At 44.3% G+C, this 9,532-nt stretch overlaps 1 pseudogene; it reads left to right on the forward strand.

Annotated features, from left to right (window-relative positions):
- The first annotated feature begins 5,339 nt into the window (after positions 1-5,339).
- On the forward strand, positions 5,340-8,265 carry LOC100843523 (annotated as a pseudogene).
- Positions 8,266-9,532: the final 1,267 nt, after the last annotated feature.

The raw sequence follows: 9,532 nt of genomic DNA on the forward strand, positions 1-9,532 counted from the left end.
TAGCCCTATCACAAGGGCTCCATTTCAGCATATTGGCTTGAGGAAATCGGCTTCCGCAAGGAAATTTTACAGGGTTATAGCACAGTGGAGGAGTATGCTGATGCCCTGGGGAGGGGATCCCACAATGGAGGGGTCTCTGCAATATTTGACGAAATCCCCTACTTAAAGATCTTCCTTTCACAGTACTGTTAAGGTTTCACCATGGTTGGCCCAACATACAAGTTGGGAGTCTTTGGGTTTGTAAGTTCCTCTCGCCAGTTAAATTAAGCTTTTAGCTACTCTAGAATGAGCATGATTTAATTCCTGTTATATGTGTTAGGCTTTCCCCATAGGGTCACCGATGGTGCATGACGTATTCCAGGTCGATAAGGGCCAATGTGGAAAGCTCAGCTACAGCGACGTCAGCGATGATGCCTTTCTGTTGCAGATTGGCCTGGGCGACAACCCTAGCCTTGATCAACAACCCTGTCCGTGAATCCAGTAATGGCGATTCCTAGGGTGTCCATGAGAGCAGCCAAAATGCTGGGGACTTGGAACCTGGCCCGGTGCAGCAAAATGGCATGCATATTGGCTCTATGCCTGCACAACGCAATCAGATTGAGAAGATCGATCACTGTCTGAGTCTCTGAGATGAATCTACTAGGGATCCTCATGGGTGCTTCTCTTGCCACTGAAGCGTTGCTACATTCCACACCTTAGATTAATTAGATAGAGATCGTTTTCTTCTATGTTTTACATAGTAGACGTCATGTCCAGTTAGTGAGGTGCATATCTGTTCAGTTCGTAGACATTATGTCCAGTTAGTAGACATTATGTCCGGTTAGTGATGTGCATATTTGTCTCTTTAGATAGATATTACCTACATATGTTTCGTTCCCTCTCCTCAAAAAAAATATGTTTCGTTCCCTAGCTCTGTAAATAGACAATAATGTCGTCTTTACGTGTAACATATATTGTTGCTGATTAATTAATTTCCATAAGATCATGACAGTACAAATTATATTTGCTCGATCACCGGTCACCGCAAATCTAACAGTATGTATAGTTGTTATCAATTGACCAATCGAAATAGTTTCTGCCTTGGGGCTTCGATTTTAACGTTAACGTTCACACGGAGTAGGAAGGATCGAATACCAGACTATCAGTGAGCTTAGGTTTGGTCTCATTGAGAATATGGCATTGGTGCTACCGTGCTCGCGCTATCGGCCAAACCGTCGGGAAGACTGCAGGAAACTCCGATCCCCCCACCGGCCACGCCCCCTTACCATTGGCCGATAACTCGCGTGTTGCTACGTGGTGAAAATGAACATGCCTGTATTGTAGTATACACTAATGGAGTATGTTCCACGACAAAGGCCGGCGGCGCGCTTGTGTGTATATATATACGTTAATATTACGCGAGACGTTCAAAGTGAACAAGGTAAATTTAATCAATCAACCGCGCCCATGGGGTGGCCAACAACAATCAGTCGCCTGCTGCTCGCATTCATCCTGCTTTCGAGCAGCACCGTGGTCGTTGCCGTCGCATCACCAGCCGTGCGGGTGCGGGTGGGCGTCGTGCCGGACCTGGCGAGCGGCGCCGGGAGGGAGAGACGCGCCTGCATTTCCAAGGCCCTCGAAGGCTTCTTCCTCGAGCACCCGAGCTACACCGCAAGGGTGGAGTTGCTCGTCAGGGATTCCCGCGGAGAGATCGTCACAGCGGCACAAGCTGGTAAGCTTCCCACGTCCCAACCATGATACTACTCCAACCGATCCTAAATTGTTGTCGAAATATTACATGTATCTATCTAGACGTTTTTTAAGAATAGATACATCCATATTTGGGCAAATTTGAGTCAACAATTTAGGATATATACATCAGTCTCTGAAATCTGCATATGCATCAAGTATGTAGCTCAATTCGCTTTTAAATTAACCCCATTGGCCGTAGCAGATGAGCGTATGTGGCGATATATTTAAGCGAGAATTTCCCTCGTGGGAGAAGCGTCGAAATAAAATGAAATGGATTTTAATAGAATTTCATTTGCTTGAATTTAAATTCCATATTCAAAAATCACGTTTGTCTACCACATGAATTAATTTCAGAAAAAATATGGCTTTTAGAGGAGAATTTAAGTTAATCATATTGTGATTCCATGAAATTTCAAATTAAATTCTTGTACCCAATTTTGCGCCAACCAAACAAGTTGAGCCTTGGAATCCAAAATGAATTACAAAAATATTCTTTGCTCAATAATGGATGTCAAACGAGCTGTTACAATTAATCAAACTCTTAACAAAGAGTTGGCTCTATCTCAATCGCTTGATTTTTACGTAAAAATCTTAAATCTCGTTAACATATCAGAGCCGTTGGATTATTATTTGAACAACATATCACTCTCCTCTTTTCATCGTTCGTTCCGAATCTTAAAGCACAAATTATATCCAATGGCTGAGAAATCAATTTATTTCTAACTAAAAATCATGTGACTTAGATATAGCAAAGCTATTTTTCATACTCCCTCCGTCCAACAAAGGATGTCTCAACTTTGATCAAATTTGAATACATCTATACACTAAGTCATGTCTAGATACACCCAAATTTTGACAAACTTGAGACATTTTTTGTTGGACGAAGGGAGTACATGAAAACCCATTATCATGCTTATCTAAAAAAACATGACTCCATATCTAAGTCGGTAAGGGGGGGGGGGGGGACAAGAAGGTGGCGCCTGGGTGAGCTCGGCGGAGGAGGCAGCGCCTGGGAGAGACAGTAAAGGGGGGACAAGGAGTAGGTTGAGTCTTTCCTATCCAAATTAATAATCGCAGCTTCGGTACGCATTCATGCGTATCTAGATAAATTTAGAATAATTAACTTGGATGGAAGTGAGTGGAAAAATATTGCTGGGAAGAAAAAGAAATGCATGTAATCGGACATAGGAGGAACCTGCAAGCCAACGAGTGCTCGTGCAAAATAAAAGTTGTTGTTTATTTATTATGAATTTATTGCTAATGCACGACCGTACGCGCGCGCGCGTTGGTCAGGGCGTATGTACACTAAGACCAAACACGAAGAGCAGACGGTGCATGTCACATGCATGCATTGTTAATGTATTAGTAAAATTTGAAACTTTTAAAAGTTACAGGTCTGAAACCGTATACTCGATTTTCGATCCGTTTTCACGGTTCATTTTGTCTCGATGAGATCTTTAAAACAAGATCCCCATATTGGTATGTTTTGACAAAAAAATCGTGTCAAAAGTTACCGCCCAATAATATATGAACTTATTACTTGATAGTAACAAACCGCAGATATATTCATTGGTCTTGTGTTGCCCGTACTCCTGGACTCCTTCCTGGTGCAGACTTCGATCTGGAAATTTGGAATTAGAGATGCGCATGTGTACGTGTGCACGTTCGTTGCATCTTCTCATCTTGGAGTTGGAAGCAACCACGTGCGTGTGCGTGTATGTAGGTAATTAAAGCAGCGATTAAAAAATAAAATCTTATCTGGACGTGGGCCTCTGGCCTGGTTCCTGATTCGATCTGATCGATCGTGCAGTTGGCCGATCCTGGCGCTTCCCCTAGCTCGTGCAGCACAGGACTCGCAAAGGCTGGCCGCGGGTATCGAGTTTAGCGGTTTCCCTGTTCCTGATCGATTTCCTTCGTGGATGGAGCATGCATGGGGACGATTTGGCTTTGCGTGGGTTCGCTGCTGCCGGGATCTGGTGTCTTGCTGGTTGGATCGACTGCGTTCCGGCTGCCGGCGCTTCTGGTTCGCCACGCGCGGGCACCTAGCTGCGCTGCGTGCTTGTCGTTGGAGTTGCCCAAGAAATTGATGTATATTGAATCTGCATGTTTGTTGACGTTGTAGCCCGTAGTCGCCGGCACTGGCTACCGTGCTGTAGTCGATACTGCTACGCGAGTTGACGTAGCCGAAGAAGAGCTGGATGTAGTCGAACAATCTCGCCGGATAGCTTGTCTTCGTTCTTGATTTCATCAATTCGGCGAGCTGCCGACCGGTTGCCATGAGACCGCCGGAACCGTTAATCCAACACACGTCTTCTCCACACACGGCACCAATGACGAAGGGTTATTTCGGCATATCCAAACTAGACGGCTTTCAAGTAGTGAGAGCACGGGTGTGTCTTGGCGATTTCGTCGGCTAATAAGGACACAGGAGGACAAGATTTACTCAGATTCAGCGCCCTCGGAAGGTAATACCCCTAGATACTGCTTGTCTGATCTGTATTTGATGGAGAGATTACAAGGTTGCCATGGAGGCGTGTATGAGAGATGAGATCTGTGAATCCGTCTTAGTCTGTCTGGCTCTGTTCTCCCCGGCTCCTCCTCTTAGTCCTTTACATAGGAGGCTAGATCTCGGACGTAGAGTCCGGATCGGTTACAATTAGAGATAAACCCTGATTTGGTTTCCTTAATTATCTGTTCTTATCTTGAGCCGCAAGCCAAGGTAGTTGGACTTCACAGATTCTAGTGGGCTTTCGAGTGGACCCTCTGTTAGGCCGTAGTAGGTATACCAAATGTGAGGACCCGAAGGGTCATTCCCTTGTCACCATCCTTGTTAATAACAAGTTACCACGTGATAAATTCATAAAAAAATATATGGTTACTTATGCATTAAAGTTACCAACCAGATAAAATAGGAACTTACCGTTCCTGTTACTAACAAGTTATCACGTGAAAACTTCATACAAAATAGGATGATTACTTACTTATGTGTTGAAGTTACCACCCAATAATATATGAAGTTGCCGCCCTGTTAGTAATAAGTTAGCAAATGCCAATTTCATAAAAAATAGGATGGTTACTTATGCATTAAAATTACCACCCAACAATTTACGAAACTGTCACTCTGTTAGTACCAAGTTACCGCATGCTTACGGTGGTAAGTTCTTTCAGAGTATGATGGTAACTTGTGCATTATCGCTTGGTAACACGGAAAATAAAAAATCCGTCAAAAATATTTGAGTGGTATCTAGTTTTGAAACTCTCGTTGATACGAAGCCAATGGTAAAAACGGATTGTGAATCGTGCAAGCGGTTCGGGCTATAAAATATTTAAGTCTCAAAATTAGTTAGTACAAAATGCATACATGACTCCAAGACAAAATTTTATCACTGATAAGCACAAAATGCATGCATACAAGCATGGCTAATTAGCATCGCACATGATTTGCAAGCAGCCGTCAACCGTGCATCCAAGCCAAGGTTAACAATGCGATGCGTACAAATGATAGAATTATCTCCACCCTAAAAGCTACTCGACCAATGAAAACCGTGCGGCCGAGTGAACGGTCGTCTCCTTAATTTAGGATTTACTATTGGGCAAACTCCGTAACCGTCGACAACACCGACAAAAAAGACAAAACAATCCACACAGACAGCGGGCCGGCGGCGTGCCCACTCCTGACTCCTCCCACCATGCTATCTATCGCCTGCCGATCTACCACCCTCCGGGCATGGCCGCACACCCCCAGTTCCTTTATTGCCCTCGCGCCGCCATGGCTCCGGCCTCGCCGCGCCTAGTGTCGTCGAGGCCGCCTTGTCCGCCTTTGCCCACAAGGTTCCCTCTTCTGCCTCGGCGCCTCGCCCACCCGCAAGTCCCCAACCTGTTCTGTTCCCCGCGCCGTAGGTAGAAGAAGCTTGACGCAGCCCCTTGCCGGGTCCATGTACGCGGCACCGCCTCCACTGGCTCGCTTCAGATTCAGAGTGGTAGGGCCAAATGTTCCATTCGTTTCTGTCATCTCTGAAGCAAATGCAGCGAATAGTTCTCACTTCGATTTGAAACTTCAATTACCTATGCAACAGATTGACCAATTTTATCCGCAAAAACAACAACAGATTGACCAATTTGCTCGGCTAATTGTGTGATGCGTGTGATGAGCTCTGCAGCCGAAGACTTGATCAAGAATGCCCGAGTGCAAGCCATAATCTGGGACCATCAGACACTGACCGAAGCAGATCGCGTCACCCACCTGTGCCGCCGTAACCACATCCCCGTTCTCAACTTCTCCGGCATCTCTGCAACATCTTGTGCCTTCTGGCTAGAAAATCGTGCAAAATCTTCTAGAGGCCATGCCAAGATTGGATTTACACTTGGAAGTGACGCTATAACCTTCCTTAACCGGAATAGAAGAAACAGCAATAAACTAGATATGATAAAATCAGGCGACGACTGCAGAGGTGAGCCGATACTCAAGATTGTCGTGCCGAAGAAAGAAGGTTTCCAAGTTTTTGTGAATGGTACCATTGATCCGATTTCAGGGGAACAGAGTGTCACCGGCTACAGTATTGATATCTTCGTGGCTGCTATGGGGAAATTAAATCCTTCTCCGTGCTATAACTTTTCTATCTTCAGTGGTACTTATGATGAGATGGTAGGCAACGTGTCTTTGGGGGTGAGGCTTACTCTCACATACTTGTGTCTCATGCTTTCACGATGATTAACTTGTTAACATTTTAAATTCTTGTCCCTGAATAGCTTTTCATCTTGTACGATGATAAACAGGTGTATGATGGAGCAGTAGGTGATGTGACCATAAACGCAGACCGAGTGGCTATCACAGATTTTACAATGCCATACACACAGTCTGGCATTTCGATACTCACACTCGCCGTGGATGAACAAGAAACAATCCAGTGGACATTTATAAAGCCACTAGATAAGTGGCTTTGGCTTACTACCATACTCTTCTTCTTCTGTACTGGCTTTGTTGTGTTGATGATTGAACTACCCAGAAATCAGGAGTACCAAGGATCCATTTTAAGACAGTGTAGCAATGCCCTCTACTTTGTTTTCTCCACTTTGACATTTTCTCATGGTCAGCACTTCGAGCTTAAACTTCCTTACAGCATTTGATGCCTTATTATTGGTTTGATTAGTTTCTTAACATAGTTCTGAAATAATGTAGTCACTTGGTTACTCTATTGACAGGTCAAAATGTAAGAAGCCCCTTGACAAAAGTTGTTGTCGTGATATGGTGCTTTGTACTGCTGATTCTAGTCCAGAGCTACACAGCAAGCTTCTCATCGATTTTGACCGTAAAGCGGCTCCATCCTTCGGTGACAGACCTTAACCAGCTCCGGCTCAATGGTGACTTTGTAGGATACCAACGTGATTCATTTGTGCGGTCCATCTTGATAAGCACAATATCAGTGAACGTGAGTTAAGGAACTATATGAATGAAGAAGAATATGCTGACGCGTTGAGGAAGGGGTCCAAGAAGGGGGGAGTGTCGGCTATCGTTGATGAGATCCCCTATTTAACTTCTTTCCTCTCCTACCCTCGTTATAAAAATGACTTTAGGGTGGTCGGGAGCATATACAAGACTCCTGGATTCGGTTTCATAAGATTCTCAACTTAATGACTTCGTATATTCATGATTTTCTCTTGCAGTGCTATGATTGCTTACATTTTATTTTTTATCTTCAGGCATTTCGTCTAGGTTCTCCGCTTGTGCATAATCTTTCGAATGCCATCCTGAGCCTAGAAGGAGAGAATGTTGATGGCTTGAAAATCGAAGCGAAATGGTTTGGCACAGCTTCACCACGCATGGGTGCTAGCACGGTCACTGACACTGATTCTGCGCCTCTCACTTTACAAAGTTTTGCTGGTCTCTTCGTCATCACAGGATCTGTTTCAACTCTTATGCTACTGATAAGCATTGTGAGGTTGGCTTATACCAAGTGCACAGAGTTGAGAAGGGCCAACGTGGAAAGCGTCAGTCACAATGATGTTGGTGACGATTCCCGTCCCTTGCAAAATGGCATGTGTGACGACCCCAGCCCTGAGCAACCGTCCCTCCATGAAACCGACACCAGTGATTCCCATGGTGTCCATGGGAGTAGCCAAAATGCTGGGGACGAAGACCCTAGCCCAGTGCCTTGTAATGGCATCCACAGCGGCTCTGTGTCTGCAGAACATGTTCAGATTGAGATGAGCACTGCCTGAGATGAATCTGCTAGGGAAGCGGCAGATGCTCACTGCTGCTTCTCTTTCCACTTTTCTACCGAAGCGATGCTGTATTCCACACCTTAGGTTAGATAAGAATAGATTACTTTTTCCTCTTTTGCGTAGTAGAGATGTGTGTATTTGTTTGTTTAGATAGATATTACATAGAATGTGTTCCCTAACGCTGTTTGTAAATAGATAAATGATGCAGTCAGTAACATGCAACTTTGGTTGTTGCTGATTAATTTTCATATGATCAGGCCAGTAAAAATTATATTTGTTCACCGGAAATATAATGGTACTTTTATTATTATTTGTACCATCCCAATGGTGGCAGTAGTATACTAGTGTATGACCTTATATACGTGCTGATGGTTTTGGACTTTTGCTACCGGGAGATAAAAACTTGCTGCGATGAGAATGCTGAGTTGGGTTCTTGGTTGCTGGGCTGATCAGGTAAATGAGCCACTTTTGCAACAATCGATTACCATGAACCATGATGTCACATTAACACTTAACTGCTTCACATTTTCGTGTCGCCATTTTAGGTCTCGCTAATCTTCGTCTACCAGGAGCACACATGGTAAGCTAATGAAGGCACCAAGAACTGGAAATGGCAGATGTTCAAAGGATGATGCATCGAGTCTTTTGTGGAATGGCGATGGCGCATATCAGCCCCATGAAGCTGCAACAAAGGCTACTGCCATGCATGACTTCACTTTCGCAACTTCGCAAGCACACGTATGATGAATGCCTCCGGATGTTGCATTGCCAGAGGAAAGCTTTGACGCCCGAGTTTCAGAGCACCTTGTAGCTGCAGTTTCAGGTTCCAGAATCCAGCATTAGCAATCTGTGGAGATGTAGCTTTTTTTGTTGCTGCTGTGATGCACACTTCGGTTCTTATTTTTCAAAGGTGCCATGAAACAGTTGTGCAAACTTAGTGGTTTGTTTGTCCAATTTGAAATATTTTTCAAATGTCAAAAGGTTTGAAAAACAAAATCACACGTGCATGTCCGCGTCTTTATAAGCCTATAATTTTCCATATACAAAATGTTCCACATCATGTATCAAAAAGGAATTTTAGAATTGGGCTTTTGGGGCAATAATACTTTTTTGCCCAGCATGCAAAAATGTTTTTAACCGGAAAATTCGCAAGCGCATAGACAACTCCGAACATTTTACATGTTTCATTAGTTTCGAAACTTTTGGACATTGCAAAACCCCCCTTCTCTTTGATTTAACCGAGAGGGCTAGTCTTGTCGGCTCTGTTGAAACTGAACTGAATCGTGTGTGCGTGCGCTAGTGGACCCTTTGCGGTCGCCATATCGATAGGATCCCTTGACACACCAATGCAATTTTTACGAATTTTTGTATGGTACTCCGTATAATAAATTTCACGACTCTTTGAGGAACAAACCCAAAGATTAGAGAGGAACCGATCCCGGGCGATAGGTTTAGGCGGAGATTTAAGAAAGGTGGCACACGGTTACCGGAGATTCTTTCTACGGGATTTTCTCAGAATGAAGCAACTTGGCAAGAAGATCCCCCGCACTGCCCGCCCAGGCAACTGGCGCCGCCGCGT

The sequence above is a fragment of the Brachypodium distachyon genome, chromosome 1 (genome assembly GCF_000005505.3).
Source record: "Brachypodium distachyon strain Bd21 chromosome 1, Brachypodium_distachyon_v3.0, whole genome shotgun sequence".
Taxonomy (NCBI): Eukaryota; Viridiplantae; Streptophyta; class Magnoliopsida; order Poales; family Poaceae; genus Brachypodium; species Brachypodium distachyon.